Genomic DNA, 19,559 nt, shown 5'->3' on the forward strand with positions numbered 1-19,559 from the left:
AGAAGGTCTCCCAAGCCATGACACAGAAAGGATACAGCCGGGATGCGATGCAGTGCCGCGTGAAAGTCAAGGACCTGAGGCAAGGCTATCAAAAAGTCAGAGCGGCAAACGGACGCTCCGGAGCACAGCCCCAGACATGCCGCTTCTACGAGGCACTGCATGCCATTCTCGGTGGGTCTGCCACCACTGTCCCACCACTGACCGTGGACTCAGTGGATGGCATAGTGAGCCAGGACAGTTCCTACTCGATGTTCGCCGATGGGCAAGACGACGAAGGGTCCGTGGAGGAAGGCGCAGGCGACAGCGAACACAATGCCGCTTTCCCTGACAGCCAGGATCTGTTCCTCACCCTCACAGAGATCCCCTACCAACCCTCACCGGCCGTGAACCCGGACTCAGAGTCAGGGGAAGGATCAGGCGGTAAGTCGTATAAACAAGAAAATATTTATTTGCTCGAAAACATGTATACCAAAAATATAAATTCTATCTATAAATACTATATCTAAAACTTTTTAAAGGGAAACTAAACGAACAGTAGGTCTACACAGATTGGGATGGAACAATAGTCCTCCATGGACAATTCCACAAATGCTTCAAACAGTTCCTCAAATACCCTCCGCAGGAGGTTTCGAGGAAGAGGTGCCCTATTTGGTCCTCCGGTGAAGCTCACTCTTCCACGCCACGACATCCTCAGATACAGGGGAACCATCGCCTCTACCAGCATGGCCGCGTAGGGTCCCGGTCGGTGAAGTGCTTCCCTTAACATCCTTTCTTTCTGCACTCGAGAGACACGCCTCAGGGTAATCTCGTTACTGAAGTGCTGCATCTAATTAGGGCAATTAGCGAATAGTTACTGTTCTTAATGGTTTACTTATACTTTGCATAACAAAGCCCCGCGCTTAGCAGCCACGTGCTGTAGGCCACACAGGAAAAGCATACATTGATCTTTCCCCTGCAGTGTCGGGAGTGGCTGCAAAAGGGTCATAGTATCTGATTTCCAGATTGCCGTTAGCACGACGGCACAGCTATCCGTTAACTGATAAGCATAATGTACTGTAAGGCTTACCAGGACTCTCTGCTAGAGGGATTCTGCTCTCTCTCCCGACTTCTCCGCTCTCCTGTGCAATGGCGCAGCCAATCAGAGCGTAGGCCAAAATGTTGTGCTTCTCTGGAGACCACGTGACACTTGTTGTCCGGTACGGTCTTCTTCATGGAAATTGACTAGACGGTGTTCACTGTTCGCGAAAATGTATCTGTACAAGGAAATCACTAACTTTCCCCATCACACAGCTTCGGGTCCTTCCCGGACTGCCCAGGCATCCCCCTCGCAGAGACTGGCAATGATTAGACGGCGAAAGAAGAAGACTAGGGACGACATGTTCGCTGAACTGATGGTCTGCTCCCGAGCAGAGGCTGCAGAGCAGAAACACTGGAGGGAGACCCTATGTGAGCAGCATCGCACACTCATGGAACGTGAGGATAGGTGGCGGCAGGAAGACCAGCAGACCACCCAAACGCTACTTGGTCTCATGAAGGAACAAACGGACACGCTTCGTCGCCTTGTTGATGTCCTGCAGGACCACAGGCTGGAGGACAGGGCCCCCCTGCAGTGTCTCTGCAATCGCCCTCACCAGCCAAGAAGTCCTGGCCCCCCCTCACCCAAAAGTACAAGACGGAGGGGTGGTAGAGGACGTGAGAACTGTCACTGAACCAGAGCAGAGCGGCCGTGTACCCCGCACTTCTCACGTTAGAAATTTGTAGAAGTGCTTCCCTTATAGGCTCAGCCAGTCCCAAATCCAAGGTTCATCCCCCCACTGTTTATTAGATTAATAAAAGCTGTTTGCTGTTAATCACTGTTTCCGTCATGTCTTTCCTGTCAGAGGATTTTTCGGTGTATGGGGTGGACAGGGGTTTCATACTTGCACGGTATAGCCTACAGTACCAGGGTACAGACTTGGGGAAAGGATCAACTGCGGGGCACACACACACTGCAGTCAGTAGGCACCAGGGTCATTCTGTGTTGTGTATGCTGCCCCTGTTCATTTCGTAATGTGTATAATTGTCCAGGGTCCTAGCGCCTGTCACGCCATTACTGTGAAGGCAGGCTGCCCTTACGATGCACTTGCAACGGATCCACGAGCCTATCCGCTGCCCTGAGCCCCAACAAGAGCCCTCATCCACGGACAGTCACCCTTCTCCCACACCCATCACCCCTTCCCACGCAGAAACCCGCAGCCCACTGCCGTCATCCAAACCCCTATGCAAAGAAGGCACCACTCGCCCCTTCCTGCAAACCCTCCCCTTCATGCAGAACCACTGTCATCCGTCCCCCACCCCAGAGACCTATGTAGGAGCAGGAGGATGTCAGTCCTCTATGGAGGAAGCGGTCTGTACGTCAGTGCACACCGTGCCCAGCACAGTATGCGTCCATGTCTCAACACCAGAACAGAAATGCAAAGTAAAAGAAAGATTTATTAATAATGAGTGTAACAATTACTTTGGTTAAAAACGTGCTTTGGAAGTGGGGGAAACTTGGAGAACAAGGCATGTAGCCGCAGATCCAAATCGACACAAACTGACACAGGCCCAGGGTCAGTTTCTCTTGAAAGCAAGTGGAGAGTCATAGGTTACCCTGATCTCCGAGGAAACTTGCTTTCAAAGCCTCCCGGATACAGAGCGCTTCCCGCTGGGATATTCTCTCGGCACGGGTGTCTGGCTGAGCGTAAACTGCAGCCAGGCGATTTGCCTCAACCTCCCATCCGGACAAAAAGGCCTCGCCCTTGCTCTCACACAGATTGTGCAGCACACAGCAAGCAGCAATAACTACGGGGATATTCTTTTCGCTGATGTCCGAGCGAGTGAGTAAGCTCCGCCATCTCCCCTTGAGACGTCCGAAAGCACACTCCACCACCATTCTGCACTTGCTTAGCCGGTAGTTGAAGAGTTCCTTCTCACTGTCCAGGGCGCCTGTATAGGGCTTCATGAGCCAGGGCATTAGCGGGTAGGCTGGGTCCCCGAGGATCACTGTAGGCATCTGCACATCCCCAACCGTTATTTTGTGGTCCGGGAAGAAAGTACCTGCCTGGAGGAGTCTAAAGAGACCAGAGCTCCTGAACACACGCGCGTCATGAACCTTGCCCGCCCACCCGACGTTGATGTTGGTAAAACGTCCCCTATGGTCCACTAGTCCTTGCAGCACCATGGAAAAGTAGCCCTTTCGGTTAATGTACTCGCTGGCCTGGTGGGCCGGTGCCAGGATAGGGATGTGAGTCCCATCTATAGCCCCACCGCAGTTTGGGAATCCCATCGCGGCGAAGCCGTCTATGATGACCTGAACGTTTCCCAGGTTCACTACCTTTGAGAGCAGTTGCTCAACGATTGCGTGGGCTACTTGCATCACAGCAACCCCCACGGTAGATTTGCCCACGCCAAAGTGGTTCGCTACTGACCGGTAGCTGTCTGGCGTGGCAAGTTTCCAGAGGGCTATGGCCACTCGCTTCTGCACACTCAGGGCTGCTCGCATCCGGGTGTCCTGGCGCTTCAGGGCAGGGGCCAGCAAGTCACAGAGTTCAAGGAAAGTGCCCTTACGCATCCTGAAGTTTCGCAGCCACTGTGATTCATCCCAGACCTGCAGCACTATGCGGTCCCACCAGTCCGTGCTTGTTTCCCGGGCCCAGAATCGCCGTTCCACACCATGAACTTGACCCATTGCCACCATGATCTCCACTGCCCGGCGTACCCTGCTTTCTGAGAGGTCTGCGCCACTCTCCTCACCGCGCTGCCGGAGCCTCCTCGCCCGATTTCTCAGTAGCTGACTGTTGCACAGGTGGACGATAAGGTGCGAGGAGTTGACAACGGCCATAAGTGCAGCGATGATCGCAGTGGGCTCCATGCTCGCAGTGCTGTGGCGTCCGCGCTGTAACCGACCAGAAAAGTGCGCGAACAGATTTCCCGCCGGCGCTTTCAGGGAGGGAGGGCGTTTGTGAGTGACGGTTGAATGATGACAGTTACCCAAAACCACCCTCGACACATTTTTCCCCCAGCAGGCATTGCGAGCTCTACCCAGCATTCCAATGGGCAGCGGGGAGTGCGGGAACTGTGGGATAGCTTCCCACAGTGCACCGCTTCCAAAGTCGACGCTGGCCCCGTGAATGTGGACTCAGAAATTCGAATTAGTGTATTTAGTATGGATACACAAATTCGACTTCATAAGGTCGAATCCACAAATTCGAACTAAGTTGATTCGAAATAGTCTTGTAGTGTAGACAAGGCCTAAGTAAACTAGGGAAGTTTCTAAACCACTATAAGAATCAAGATTATTTTTAATTTGTCAACTGCATCACTGTTGTCTCCCTCTTTAAACTGAAGAAAGTATACTTTGTGTTCCTGTCAGTCACAAGGGCTTTGTTATTCTGGGTAAACCTGATATTTCAGGAAGTTGATCTAACAAACTACAGAGTGGAGTCATTACATATTTCACAGCTGAGGGGGTTTTCTTTGTAGGATTTAAGCGTGTAATTTGCATCATGACTTCCAAAGTGAATTGCTATTGAGTCTTGACGCCTGCCAGCAGTGGTTTTCATTTCAGGTTGTAAAGCACTACTGTGAAACAAATATTGGGGAGCGCACTAAATTTTGTCAGCTGTATCATCTACATTAGTACAGAATATTATGATAAAATATTTCTGGATTTATTTTTCCTATTACGCATAGAACCTAACTCTTTCCCTCTAAACCATTTTTGTACACTTTATGGGCATTTTCTATCTTTAAAATTTTCCATACTACACATCACATATACAAAATCTGTCATATACCAGAATAATGGATGCTTTTGGTTTTTATAGTTATAAATATTAATATCCAGTTGAAGGATCATTTGGGTCCAGTGTAACATGTACTCTGCCTCTGGAACTTTCATAGGTTCTGTAACTCCAACTGTAATGGCACATTGGGCCAAAATTAGAGAAAGGGGAGTACAGAACAATATTTATAAAGAAAAACATTTTAAATATTTATCTCATCTTCAAGGGTAGAAGTTACTAGCATCTAAATTCTGACCATAGATATGCACTGTTAACTCCTGTTGACTTCAGAGAGAGTTAATTGCATGTATCTGAGGAAACAATTTAGCCTTAAATGTAGGAATTGTGTTATTGCACATGATCACTGCTTTACTCGTTTCCAACAGGAATCTCACCTGGAAACTGAACCACATTTGTCTGTTCCATGTGTAGGTAAATCATGCTTTTAAACTGGGTTTAGAGAAAGTTGAACTGGAATATGTTGTAATTAAAAGTATCCCTATGACTACACTATATCAAAAGAAACATGTTTGTAATTACATAAATCCATCAGAAGAGATGAGCTGGAAAATATGTATAATTTAATATTTCCCTTTCCTGCTGAAAGTGGATATATACTTGTTTTTCAGCTGTGCATGAGGAAACTGGAAAGGCAGGAATACTTATGATGATGATGATGATGATGATATGTTCCCTGCATGGTTGCATTCCTGTAAAACAGAAAAAAGCCCAAAACCTGGTTCCAGAAAAGATTTTGAAATATTAACTTTTTCTAAGGAAACTAGTTGTAACCTACTGATCCATACCAGTGAAAGTGACCATATCATTCTTATCCTGTGTATTTCCTCTGACTCCCTAGTTCTGCTGTATCGTTAAAATTTCTTGTCTTAATCTACAAATCCTTTCAAAACGAATCCCCTCCCTATTTATCCTCTCTTGTCTCTTACTGCATCACTCCTGCTTCTTCTGCTCCATCAACAGGCCTTCAGTATCTGCTTGAATGCTCCTTCCACAAATGTCTTTGTGCTTTCCTTCCCACATCACTACTTATGCACTGAATTGTCAGGATTGAGATGTGGACAGTCTGACCTAGCGGATGGAGCAGGGGTGGTTATGTCTAGTGGTGAGAGGCAGCGTCCAAGCCAGGGAGCAGAGTCCAGGAACCAAGCCAAGGTCTGATCTAGTGCAGCAATCACTCAGGAAGTTGCTCAGACAATTTCCTGTGCCTCCTTAAATAGTATGGTTTAAATAGTGTGATCTGGCCAGTTGGTGGGAACGGTCAGCATCCTCAGTCAGGATCCTTGTGAGCAGTGCCTCTAGGAGGGGTCAGAGGCGTGCTAGCTCCTCACTTCCAGTAGTTCTAAGTGAGCTGCCTAGAACTGGTGGCCAGTGTGTGATGGCTGTTTGGGAGCCCATGGATGCATGTTTGATGCCCTTACAGGAATGCTGACACTGATCTAATCCCAAAAGCTACTCCTCCAAATCCTTTTTCAAGACCCACTTTGGTCATGATGCCTAAAAGATATCAGCTAGTGTAGAAAGGCTAGGCTGAGGGAAAGTTGATAACCATTTATCTGATTACAAACCTTATACATAAAAATTATCTGTCTTTTGGGCATGTTGTTTGGCATTTTAGGTTATAAACTCTCAGGTGGTGAGAACCATATTTACCTCAATGTTTGTATAATACCTACCACAAGGGAGCCTGATCCTGCTCATGGCCTCTAGGAGCTACCGTTATATAAGTATATAATATATAATAGTGTATATTTATAATATAAAATTATATCCATGATGTTATTAATGGTAATATAATAATTATATTTTAATAGTATATTACAATTCTGTAGCAGTAGGCTCATCCCTGTGGCCCTGATCATTCCACAGTTAATGACACGGAGATGTCTTGAGAATGTCTCCGAAGGGAATTGCAGTCTCTGTGCCACTGAACCTGATCCTATTGGCCATGCAGAGAATGCTTCATTGGGGCTGGAAGAGGATGCGGGTAATGGGTGCACAGTGTGTGTTGTTCCTGTCGTTCTCCCCAGGAAATCAGCAGGGAATCAGCTCAAAAGTTATTGCTGCCTATGGCTATATCAACATTTCTGTGGAGATCTTTTGTATTACGGAACCTTCACTTTAGGGAGGGTACTGAAGGCAGTTGCAGGTAGGGGAGGTGCTGATTGGATTTGTTCTGAGAAGGATAAGAGAGAGGCACAGGAGGCAGAACAGGGTTTCCATGTGGATGGCATTGGCCTCTGGCACCTGAAATATATGTTATTGGCCTGAACTCCCTTTCTAGTCCCTGGGGCCAAATTCAGCCTTCCTCGTGGAATGATCTGGTGGAGGCTTTGACCAAGGAATCATGCGGAGATCATTTTCTCCTACACAGGCTTTTCTGTATGGGCAGGAATCTGATGATATACACTTATTACTTCTATTTTTCTGGGTGTAGTGCAGTTCTGTAGTTCTGGGTGTAGTGTGCTTTGTAAGCTGATACACAAATGGAAACTGGTATGGCACTTATACAATAAGATGTCTAATTACAAAATACTGTATCATAACATTAGGGATACAGTAGGCCATCTAGACCAGTGTCTGACTGACAGTAGCTAGTACCAGACACATCAGAGGAGCAAAAGAGAGTGTAAGTTCTTGTATTTAACTACGTGTTTATAACCATATATCAGATAGATAATTCAATATTAGAATTTCCTCCTGTAATTATTGTGCCTGCAATTTTGTATCTATAACTAATTTCAAGTGGAGACCCATGGCTATGGAACTGGAGACCGGATCAAGCCCCTTTCAATGCGCTATATTTTCCTAGATATGCATAATAAAATCGTTGCTATCTTATTATATGGGCCAGTTATAAGTCCAAGTCGGTGAGTTTTAGGTATAGGTCCATGGAAAAACACCTCCATATTGGTGTCATTTCAATTGTAAATCAGATGTATATTTAACTTTTTTTTGTTTTAAATGTCTTATAAGCATGATGCTATGGGTTTCAATGTTGTATCTTTTATATATATACCATAGCATAAACCTGGCTGTCTGACAAGGAGGTGCCAAAACAAATGGCTGGAATTAATTACCTTTCAAATGGAGTAAAAGTTAAATTGGGATGCAGAGCCCTAAGGAGCTTAAGATTGTAATGTGCTCTTTTACAGCTCTCCAAGTTATGGTTCATTAGGTGTATAAATAAATCTTTGAAATACACTTTGGCAGAGTGGAAATAAATTGTCATTTTAAATTAAACTCTCATTAGAAAGAGAATAAAAAAATTTCAGTAACTTAAATATGTTTATTTTTGTTCTGGTACCATTTCATTAAGTTAACCATCAGCTTTCTGTGGTCACCTAAAAAACAACAACAAAATCTGAAATGATTATATTCATTTTGGATTTTGAACTTTCTTATACATCTTCCCACTGTTGCAAACTCAAGGGAAAATAATTCCTTTATTAAATCTGAGGCCTAAAATTCCACTGCCTCAGCTCTTAAGAGGATTTTAGAGAATGAAGAACTCCTCCTACAAGGGAGGCTGAAGAAGGGAAAAGTAGACAGTTTACAGGCCCTGTGGGATTAATAAATCTTCTCATATTCCTTGGAATCTCACTAAACTAAAGTTACAGAGTGGCCATGGAGACCAAGGTCTTAATGGCTCTTGCTTTCCTGATTGCATGGTCAAAGTGGAAAATGTAATTTTTTGGAGAGTAAATAGTGCCTTTCTCTTTTATCTTTCAATATTGTTAGTCCATCTGTTTACTGTTGTTAGTGTCAAAATCAGTACAGATCTACAGCCATGGGTTAATATATTTATTTACCAGAGCAGAAGCTCAGTAATATGAATGATATATGTTGCAAAGTGTTTAAAATCTTTAAAGTGTTTCTGTGTTTGTGGAAGAAAATTGTGGAAAAATGTCCATAATCAATCACAAATGCATGACATCTCTCCATGCCAGTAACAGTGAAAGATCAAGTATGAAGGAATTTTCTGTACTCAGACTTTTAATTTGTCGAAGACTTTAAACAAAAGAAAACAAGTGACCTTTAGAGTACAGCGGAAGGGTTGGGTGAAATGTAACGAACCCAGCTGGGACGGAAAGGGGAAAGGGAGTGGTCAGTTCAGACTGCGTGCAAAAGGGAGAGAGAGACTGTGGGGAAAGAGGAACCAATGAAGGAGCACTTTCCAGGGCAGCCCTATGTTGGAGGGAGCTAGGAAAGGGTGGGGAATAGAATACCAAGCCAGAGAAAGAAAAGAGAGAGAGACAGAGAGAGGAGAAAACATCCAGGGGGGAGGACCATATTTGTATCCTAGGCGTGTTTTAACAATAAGTAACATTGAACTTGGAGAGAGGAGGAGGCAAATAACAAAATGGCAGAGCATACAATGGCATGGGGTAGAAACTACTCTAAGTGACAAGGGTGACAGAAAGTAAAGGGGCATGAAGAGGGAAAATTCCTAAGGGTGAAGAAATGGGAGAAAATTATGTCCCCTGGTTATTCAACCTAGATATGTGACCCTCTTAAAACAGGCAATATGGCACTCAAAAAGGACAAAATTTGATACTTTGCCCCTGGAAAAAGGGCCTATTTTTGGACCTGCAAACTTAGCCTTATTCTGCTGCTGAGAGGAGGGACTCCAGATAGGGGGGCGCTCTCTTTGGCTGAGTAATCTGGGAGATTTGTAGTAGTACTCTGGACTGAAGAGCGCCCAATACTTACAAATGTTAAGGAAAGCATTACAGATGTTTATACTACACTAAATTGTGGGTCCCGATTCTTTCCTTGCACCTTGTGTAGCTATTTACACCTGTGTGACGTGGGTATAGACTACTACCATTCCAGTTTAGTAACATTTCATAGATTCATAGATTACAAGACAGAGGGGGCATTGTGATCATCTAGTCTATCTTATGTATAACACAGGGCATAATAATTCCCAGAGCAGATCTTTTAGAAAAACATCCAATCTTGATTTAAAAGTTGTTAGTGATGGAGAATCCACCACAACCTGTGGTAAGTTGTTCCAATGTTTAATTACTCTCACCATTAAAAATGATGCCTTATTTCTAGTCTGAATTTGTGTAGCTTCAGCTTCCAGCCATTGAGTCATATTACATCTTCCTCTGCTATACTGAAGAGCCCATTATTCAATATTTGTTCCCCATGTAGGTACTTACAGACTGTAATCAAATCACCCCTTAACATCATCTTTGTTAAACTAAATAGATTGAGCTCCTGGAGTCTATCACTATAAGTCAAGTTTTCTAATCCTTTAATCATTCTCATTGCTCTCCTCTGAACTCCCTCCAATTTATCAATATCTTTCTTGAATTGCAGGCATCAGAACTGGACACTGTATTCCAACAGTGGTCCCACTGGTGCCAAATACAGTAGTACAATCACCTATCTACTCCTACTTGAGATTCCCGTTTGTGTAACCAAAGATCATATTGGCAATTTTGGCCACAGTGTCACACTGTGAACTAGTTCATTTTCAGCTGATAATCCACCATGACCCTCAGATCTTTTTCAGAATCATTGCTTCCCAGGATGGAGCCTCCATTCTTTAAGTGTGGCCTACATTCTTTGTTCCTTGATGCATACACTTACATTTAGCCATATTAAAATACATATTATTTGCTTGTGCCCAGCACTAGAAACACATCCATTTGATAATTCTCCATTTATAATTAAATTTTGAGATGTATCAGCCTGTTTTTATCTATTTAATATGTCATGTTAATTTTGTATTTTTCTAGGGTTTTTTTAACAAAATGTCATGCAGTCCCAAGTCAAATGCCTACAGTAATCTAAGTATATTACATCAACACTTTTACAGTTATTAGCCACACATGTAATCTCCTCAAAAAAAGATATCAAGTTAGTTTGACAGGATCTACTTACCACAAGCCCATGTTAATTGGCATTATTTATATTACCCTTCTATGATTCTTCATTAATCGAAGCCCATATCAGCTGCTCCACTATCCTGATGTTAGACTGACTTGCCTATACTTACCCTTTTAAAATATTGGCACAACATTAGCATTCTTCCAGTCTTCTGGAACTTCCCCAGTGCTCTAAGACTCATTGAAAATATCAGCATTAATGGTCCAGCAAGCTCCTCAGCCAGCTCTTTTTATGCAAGTTATCTGGATATGATGATTTAAAAGTGTCTAACTTTAGTAGCTGCTGTTTAACATCCTCCAGAGATACTAGTGGAATGGAAAAAGTGATATTATCTAAGATGACTGCATCATCTGTTTTTTTCCAAATACAGAACAGAAATATTTATTAACACATCTGAGTTTTCTGTTTGATAAATTCTAACATTTCCAGCCAGTAATTAGGATTTTTGTTCCTAATATATTTAGAAACACCTCCTTATTGTCCTTAACAATGCTAGCTGTAGATTTCTGTTTGTCCTTTTGCTTCTCTTATCAGTTTTCTACTGTTCCTAGCCTCTGAGATATATATATATAGCTGTCTTCACTTTCCCTCTAAACCAGGTTGTTTTTTAATCAGTATGGCCTTCTTCCTCAGTTTTGGCTTTTTGGGCACCTAATAAAGTATTCTTAAATAATTCCCAATTATCATTCAATTTTTTCAGATTGATTACATTCTTCCTCCCAGATGATTTGGCTCATAATTGTTTTCAGCTTTATGGGCTGTTTTAAAGCACCAAGTATATATATCATAGGTCTGGACTGCATTCTGACTGTACATTATAAATGTGATCAAGTCAAGATTACTTGTACCTAAGCTGCCATTAATTTTTAGTTCTGTAATCAGTTCCTCTTTACCTGTCAAGACAAGATCTAGTATAGAATTCCACTATGTTGGCTGCAACACTGTTTGAATTAGGAAATTGTCATCTTACCTCCATCTGTTGGCACTCAGTTTGCACATGTGTAACTGACTAAATAAGGTGTAAGGTGGGCACCTCTGAAAAGAAGTTCTCTATTTGGAAAGGCAGAAAATGCAGTAGAGAATGTAATACATTTCTATATGTAAAGAAGAATTCAATGTCAGTTTTCAAACTTGCACACTCTAATAGGTATTTATGTGTACTTAGCATACTAATACTTACAATACTACAAAACTCCAATGTTTATTCTGGTAACATAGCAATTTCACAGGAAATCCTCTATTTATTTATTTAGCTGGAGATGCCTGAGTTGACGTATGGGAAGTTGAGAAATGTTAAAGATACTGATGCCAAATGGCAGAAGAGTGAAAGTGGTTTTAAGTCAAAATGAAAAAAAAAATGCCGAAAAATACTATTCTTCTATGGTTACGGCATTGTTTGACATTACTAGAATAAACCTATTTTGTATGTTATCCCAAAATCAGAAGCCTAGATCACTAGGAAAAGACTTACCTATGCTTTTAAATGTGACACATAGTCACTGACACACAGTGTAAATATACACAAAAAAGAAACAGGTACAGTCATGGCATAATTCAAATAGTTCCATTCATCAACAGTTAATAAACTGCGCATGCATGTATTTTGGTTGTGGAACCCAGCACTGGAACGTGCTGTCATTGCTTATTCTTGCTATTAGAAAGAAGGTCATCTGCCTTTCGGTCAAAGTACATCAATGAGGAACAGCCTCTTTCTTCTTGTGTATTTGCACTGCACAAACATTACATAATTTTCCTAACAACCCTATAATGTACGTAGTTAAGTGTATCTCTATATATGGCATGCAGGTGAAAGAAAGACTAATACTTGAATGTATTTTAAGCATCAGGCCACAACTTTTATTCACTTAATACTGGGTAGAGGCAGTATACGCTCACCCTTCTCGCTTAAGTGGGTCCAGTGCAGGGTTACCACCAAATAACCAAGAACCCAAAGTAGACCTCTCAGCCTACTACTCAGGACTCAGCTCACTTCTGAGTCCCTTTAACCCTCTCCCTACCCATGAAGGGAGTAGACAGTACCAAGAAGATACTTCAGTCTACAAAGTCTCCAGGCCTTCCCATCTCCTTAGTGTCTCATTTGCCTCTGTGAACTGGCCCTTTTAGCCTTTATCCATACTGGGGGAACCAGTGATTACTTTGGTTGCACCTCCACTTCCATCCATACTGCCTAGTCTCTATTTCCCACTTAATCCAGTCCCTAAGCTCCCAACACCAAATATCACCCCTTGCATCTGACAAGTGCCCTCCATCATCCTTAAAAAGCTATAGATCATTGATTATCCCTGTGTGTATTATCACCAAATCACCGGCATCTGAAAAGACTCTGGCAGCATTCCAGTTCACATTATTTTGGGTAGAGCTGGTCAAAAGTGGGAATTCCATTCAATAGGAGGTGCCAAAGTTCTTGAAAAAAAATTCTGTTTCAGAACAAAAAAGTAGAATTTTCTAATTTCCCACAGAAGGGAAAATCTGAAGGGGGAAAAAACGTTCTGTAAATAATTGACACATTTTTGTTTTGAACATTTCCAAAAGACATTGTGCCTGGGAACCCAAGTCACGAGGTCTCCCAGCTCAGGCTGCACTTCCAAGGCTTCCAGGCCCCTGGCTCCCTGTCATTCTGGGAGTCTAGAAGCCCTGGGTGTTGCAGCTGAGCCACATGCCTCACAACTTGGGAGCCAGGCCCCATCTCCTTTCAGAGTGGTGGGGCTGCCCCAGATCTGCAGACCCTAAAGCCTGTACTCCCAGAAGCATTTCAGGCAAGCTGGCAGGGAACCAGGCAGGTTTCCAGTGGAAACCTGGCTGTGTTTTATTGGGAGTTTGATGAAACTGATACATTTCTGTGAAACATTTAGGTTTAGGAAAAAATGGCTCTTTCTGACAAAACCTTTGTTTTGCTGGAAAATTCCTGACCAGCTCTAGTTCCAAGCCCTGTCCATACAAGCTGGTTTGTTGGCTCCCCGCCAGACTCGCCTCATAAGCATTTCAGACCAAGCCAATCTTGTGTTCGCCCATAATTGCCTTATTCTTCCCATGTTCCTCTGAATTCTAGCTCTCAAATTTACTCCAGTGCAGGCTCTGAGGTCATTTGCCCCAAGATTAATAACCAGGACATTAGGTGTTTGTGTTCACCCATCAGTGAGAACAGAAAAGGCATGAGCTGATAACACCATTTGCCCCTTCTTCCGAGCCATTGAAGACAGATGGCTTCAACCTTGAAGCTCAGGTGCGATCCTCCTTCCAGTCTGGCTGATCCTTGTGGTCCCAATGCATTATAGGGTTCCAGTAGGTCCAGGCATCAGCCTTGCTTCTGTCATCTACTGTAAACACAGACAGACAAGGTTAGTTCACACTGTTAGCCTGCCCCAGTAACCCATCAGTGGGTCAAACATCAGTCCTGTAACAGTCCAGTTTCCACTGGCCAAGTTCCTGGACCCTCTGAGGGTCAACCCTTCCAATGCTGTTGATATCATTTCCCCAGTCTTACAGGAATACGTACCAAAATTGGCTGGATTAAGACCTAAGTAGGCCAATGCCTTTTTCTTTATAGCAGCAAATTGATACCTGCTCAGGTAGTGGCCACCACCATGTACAGGTAGGTTCCTATCTCCTGGTTTGGTATGGCTTAAAAGGCTTTGACTGCTTTCACAAGACATACTCATTCATCTGAGCATTCCCTTAGCTCCACCAAGGCACCTCTCCTGGTTTGATCAGTTCTGGAATACTTTGGTTTCCAAGAAATTGCTCCTTGCGGAAACACATGCCTGGAGCTGTGTCCTCTCACCTGTTGCACAAGCTCACTAACCATGAAAGCATGAAAAAAGTCAACATTAAATGCGTCTTTAAATAGCACCGCCTCCATCTCACAACTGCACACCTTAATTAAATCTTCTAATAACACTAAAAAATCCTCTATGTTTATGGGCATTGTCCTTGCATCTATTAATTCTGGATCATCCCTCCAAAGGTTCCTTAAAAGAATCCTATACAAAGAGCTGCAAATCCTGCCGGCCTGCAGCAAAATAGCAGCCCAGCAAGGGGATCAGATACTATGGACAAAGCCAATCCATAGTGCACCAGAGACACCACATATCACAGGAAGATCAGGAATCCTTTCTTAATTCTAAATCCTATGAATTTGACAGGACCAGTTTTGTAAACCCTGAATGTACTTGTGACAATGGAGTTTCCTACCTATCCTAAAGCTGTCAGGAGCCATGTTTCCACAATTGGTCAGGTGTTGCCTGCAGCACTCAGCTAGTGAACATCATAGGCACTGGGAATCTGTTGCCCTCAAATTGGCAGTCTCGGCAATGCCACTGTCTATGCCAGGAATGACAGGTTTCAGAGTAGCAGCCGGGTTATGCCAGGAATGTGTACTGCACAGAAAAGAATGTTAAACAGATGGCAGTGTAACACAAATGGCCTTCCCAGTCTCATTATCCATGCCAACTTTGCTGTCAATTAATAAGGTGAATCATTGCCTGATTGTGACACCAAGCACCAAAGCAATTATTCCTGAATTCCTTACCCCAAATAGTGATTTTCACCAATATAGGGGAAAAAAATCAAGAAAAATAATATTCCTGAATGACTTTGTTCCTGGGAACCCAAGTCGTGAGGTCTCCCAACTCAACCTGAGCTCCTAGGGTGTCCAGGTTACCAGTTCACTGTCATTCTGGGAGTCTAGAAGCCCTGAGTGTTGCAGCTGAGACAGGTGCCTCAGAACTGAGGAGCCAGGTCCCTATCTCCTTTCCACATGGTGGGGCTTCCCCAGAGCTACAGACCCTAAAAGCCTGAACTCCCAGAAGCATGCCCTGTGCTGTCCACTCTTCAGGTCAATTCCCTTGGTATTGCTCTCTAAAAACAAGACCTGCAGAGGTATTTGACTGAGCATAATGCTCTGTTCCCAGCATCCAATCAAATTACTAGATTGAAACCCCATTAAACTGCTCAATAATTGTTTCCCAACACTCCTGTAAAGTAGGTAGTTATGTATTATTATCCCCAATTTATAGCTAAAAAAATAAACACCAAGTGACTTACTCAAGGCTTGCCCAGATCATTTCTTATTATATATCATGTTCTAGTTGTAAAAGGGTGTGCAACCAGTGGTTGATTGATTAAGGCAAAATGGGACCTGGATCTAATCCAATTGAAACCAGAGGGTCCTCCCATAACAAATGAAAGATCCACCTTCCCCAGAGAAATGTATGTCCATTGTTTGCATTTGCTTATCTGATTCTCACAAACTATTTTCTAGTATCAGAGGGGTAGCCGTGTTAGTCTGGATCTGTAAAAGCAGCAAAGAATCCTGTGGCACCTTATAGACTAACAGACGTTTTGGAGTATGAGCTTTCGTGGGTGAATACCCACTTCGTCGGATGCAAGTCATCCCTTGCATCCGACGAAGTGGGTATTCACCCACGAAAGCTCATGCTCCAAAACGTCTGTTAAACTATTTTCTGAATTTAATGAGTATAGTTTTAATTAATGGCTAGGAACTGCTCGTTCTGCTGATAAACAATTTTCTATTTAAACTTCTTGTTATTAAATTTTATATGAATGTTGCAACATAACGCATACAGTAAACATTTGAGAGTTATTGCATCCAGACTAAATCCAAGGCTAAATCCAAATTCTTTTCAAATGTGTTCTATTACAGTTTTTCCATGGAAAACAAATGAGCTCCTTTTGGTATGAATTCTGTTTCTCTTCTTACATGATTTGGCCAGGAAGGTTTAACAATACTTGGGGCTAGCAATTAAAAGTGCACATACTGAATAAAACTATAAACTAATTCACAGGAATACACATTATTCAGATATCTTCTTTCAGCATGTAGTGACAACAAAAATCATCAGTCAAATCACATCTCCTTCTCCTTCAGTTGGTGTGTGTGGTGGGAGTCATCTGTTAAATCACCAAGAATCATTTTAAAAATCAAATATATGGACAAGAGGGTCCAATGCAGCAGCTTTCTACTGGAGTGAGTAGTCCTTAATGACATCTGTCACTAATACACATTCGCAAAATAAATTGTTACCACAGAAGGAAAAGAAAAACAACAAACATAAAACACACACAACCCAAGCAATGACATTAAAAATGCATATGCTACACATCAAAACTTATATAATATGTGACAAAACAGCTTCAACTTCCCTTCCAAAATCTCATATATAAAACACACGAGAAAACTGAATCAACATTCTCCTCTCTCTCCATCTTCACCCCATGCCAAGATCTTCACACTACTCTTCCCTGTCTTTGGACCCTCAGATTTCTGGAGGCCTGTCTTCCTCCTTCATTGTCCCCATCGGAAACCCTGAAGAGCCCATCAGATTCTAAGTACTCTTTCAAACCCTCTGAGCCCTTCCTTTTCCATCTCTCCTTGTTCCTTTGAGCCCCTACACAAACTTTCTTCTCCTGAGCCTTTTCAGAACTTTCCTTTTGCTGTTCTGGGCTGCAGTTGAGATTTGGACTGTGTGGACAGATGGCTGTTACGCCTTGTGATTGTAGAGAATAGAGACCAGCAGGCGCAGAGAAAGTCTCTGCATACGCTTTGACTGACACACCCAGATTTGTCATCTTGTGGGCTGAGCTGTCTGCCATCTGATGCATGCCCCACTTCTTTGGGTCACCTGCGTCACATGAGGTAACTACTGAAATATTGTTTGAGGCTGGAGGAAATCAAACTTTACCCTAGGTTAAAACCTTTTTCTTCTGGTGTGACTGGCCAGCAGAAATAAGGGATATGCTCCACTAGGCTGGGAAAGGTGGGGGATTCCTGTAGGTGCTCTGTCTGTGTGCTGGCACCCAGTCTAACAATGGCAGCTTAGGTCAGGCAGGATCAGAGTCATCAAACAGTTAAGCTGTGAAGCAGGAGTGGAACCAACAAGCAACAGTGTAGTAGCACTCATGGTAGCACACACTCTTTTCTGCCAGTGCTCCCTCCTATTCCTTGGTCCCTCGGGTAGACACCAGCTCTCTCTGACTTTGCGCCCCCATCATGTGTTCTTGGATCCAAACATTGAGGACAGCATGGGACTTGATTCTGTGGATGTATGGATCCCGCTTTAATCCACCCAAGAGGGAATTTGCATAAGTGTTAAATGCAGATACATAAAGCAAATTGTTGGTAAATCTAATTGATTTTCTAATTTTGCCAACACACAATGTTGCCATGTGCTATATTTATTGACTGCAGTAAGTTTAATAAATACCAGAGTAATGTTCAGATAGGAAATAAACTTGAGCCTTCATCTCTTATTCTAAAATTACTTCTCAAGAAACATTCTGCCATACAGTTCATTTGAACAGATTTTATTCAGTAATATCTGAGATACTGTAAATGCATCCTTAATCACCTTTAACCTAGCTGTTGACAGACGTGTAGAAGTACAGATGGAACCATATGCTTGCATTTAGTGATGGGGCAAACAAACTACAATAAATCAAAATAGGAAAATAATAAGCGATGGGGAAAAATTAATTTCAGGTTTGTTTTCTGACCAAAATTCTCCTGTTTTCAAGTTTATAAACCTGGAGCAATGTTGTAAAATTTTGAAAATTTACAGTGACGTTTGGTGCATCATATTTTACAATACTTGGATGTTTGTAACAAATCAGAATGTCATTTTTGCACAAATAGTCACACTTGTCAATTTTGAAAAGGCTACTGAAGGAAGAGCTTCCTCCTAAAAGTTACAGGACCCAATGGATTAGGTATAGGGCTGGGAAATCCTGAGTAATATGCCCATATTTTCTTAGATCTCTAAGCCCAAAAGGGACCACTATGATAAACTATTCTGATCTCCTGTATACACCATAACATTTTTCCCAGAAGTTCGATTAAATATTGTATTTTAGAAACATATCTAATCTTGTTTCAAAGACTCCAAGCAATACTGAGTCCACCATCTCCCCGATAAACTGTCCCAATATTTAATTATGTATCCTGCAAGGAAATGGTGTTTTAGTTCAAAGTTGAATTTATCCAACTTCAACTTCCAGCCATTGGATCTTGTTATGCCTGTCTGCAAGACTGAAAAGCTCTTCACTGTCTATATCTTTTCCATATGTATGTTGGTCGACACAGTGAGCAAGTCACCTCTCCATGTGCTTCTCAATAAACTTAATAGATTTAAGTCCTTAAGCCTCACATAGTAAAGTTTGTTTTCCAACCGCTTGGTCATTTTTGCAGCCATCTTTTGAACAATCTTCAGCATTTCCATAACCTTCTTCAAGTGTGGACACAGCATTCTAGTGACAGTTGTACCAATGTTCTATACAGATGCAAAAGCACTTCCCTACTTCCTCTTGATATTCCCCTTTTTATACATCCAAGGATCCCCTTTTTATACATCCAAGCCTTTTTAGCCTCAATATTACACTGAGAACTCACATTGAGGTGGTTATCTAAGATAAGCTCTAACTCCTTCTCTGAGTCATTGCTGGCCACTGAGAGTTAGGCCATGAGGGACCAAGTCCATCAACTCCATCCAGAAAATGGTGTCTTTGGGGCCATCCAGCTGCACTGTCACCCAAGCAGGGAGTCTCCTACTCTCTTTCAGCCCCTTCTTATGTAGTTCACTCCCACCATCTTGTATCAGACACAGAATGGAATGAGGTGGCCCAGTTATAACAGTTTTGATGGGGCTTGTGGGACAAGGCTAAGGATGAACTGGTCTGAGTCAAGACCCAAACAGGTCTCAATGCCTTCATAGACCTTGTTTTCTGTATTGACAATTGTCAACATGAGTGATGGACAGAAAGAAGAAGGGCTTCACAACTGTGCCCCCCACTGTCAGA

General features: G+C 42.8%; 1 protein-coding gene across 3 annotated transcripts in view; it reads left to right on the top strand.

Annotated features, from left to right (window-relative positions):
• The window catches only part of AGMO (alkylglycerol monooxygenase), a 280,195-nt gene that overhangs the window by 186,736 nt on the left and 73,900 nt on the right, over positions 1 to 19,559 (top strand). The gene's annotated exons all lie outside the window — the stretch shown is intronic.

Source organism: Mauremys mutica, chromosome 2, assembly GCF_020497125.1.
Source record: "Mauremys mutica isolate MM-2020 ecotype Southern chromosome 2, ASM2049712v1, whole genome shotgun sequence".
NCBI classification, from domain to species: Eukaryota; Metazoa; Chordata; order Testudines; family Geoemydidae; genus Mauremys; species Mauremys mutica.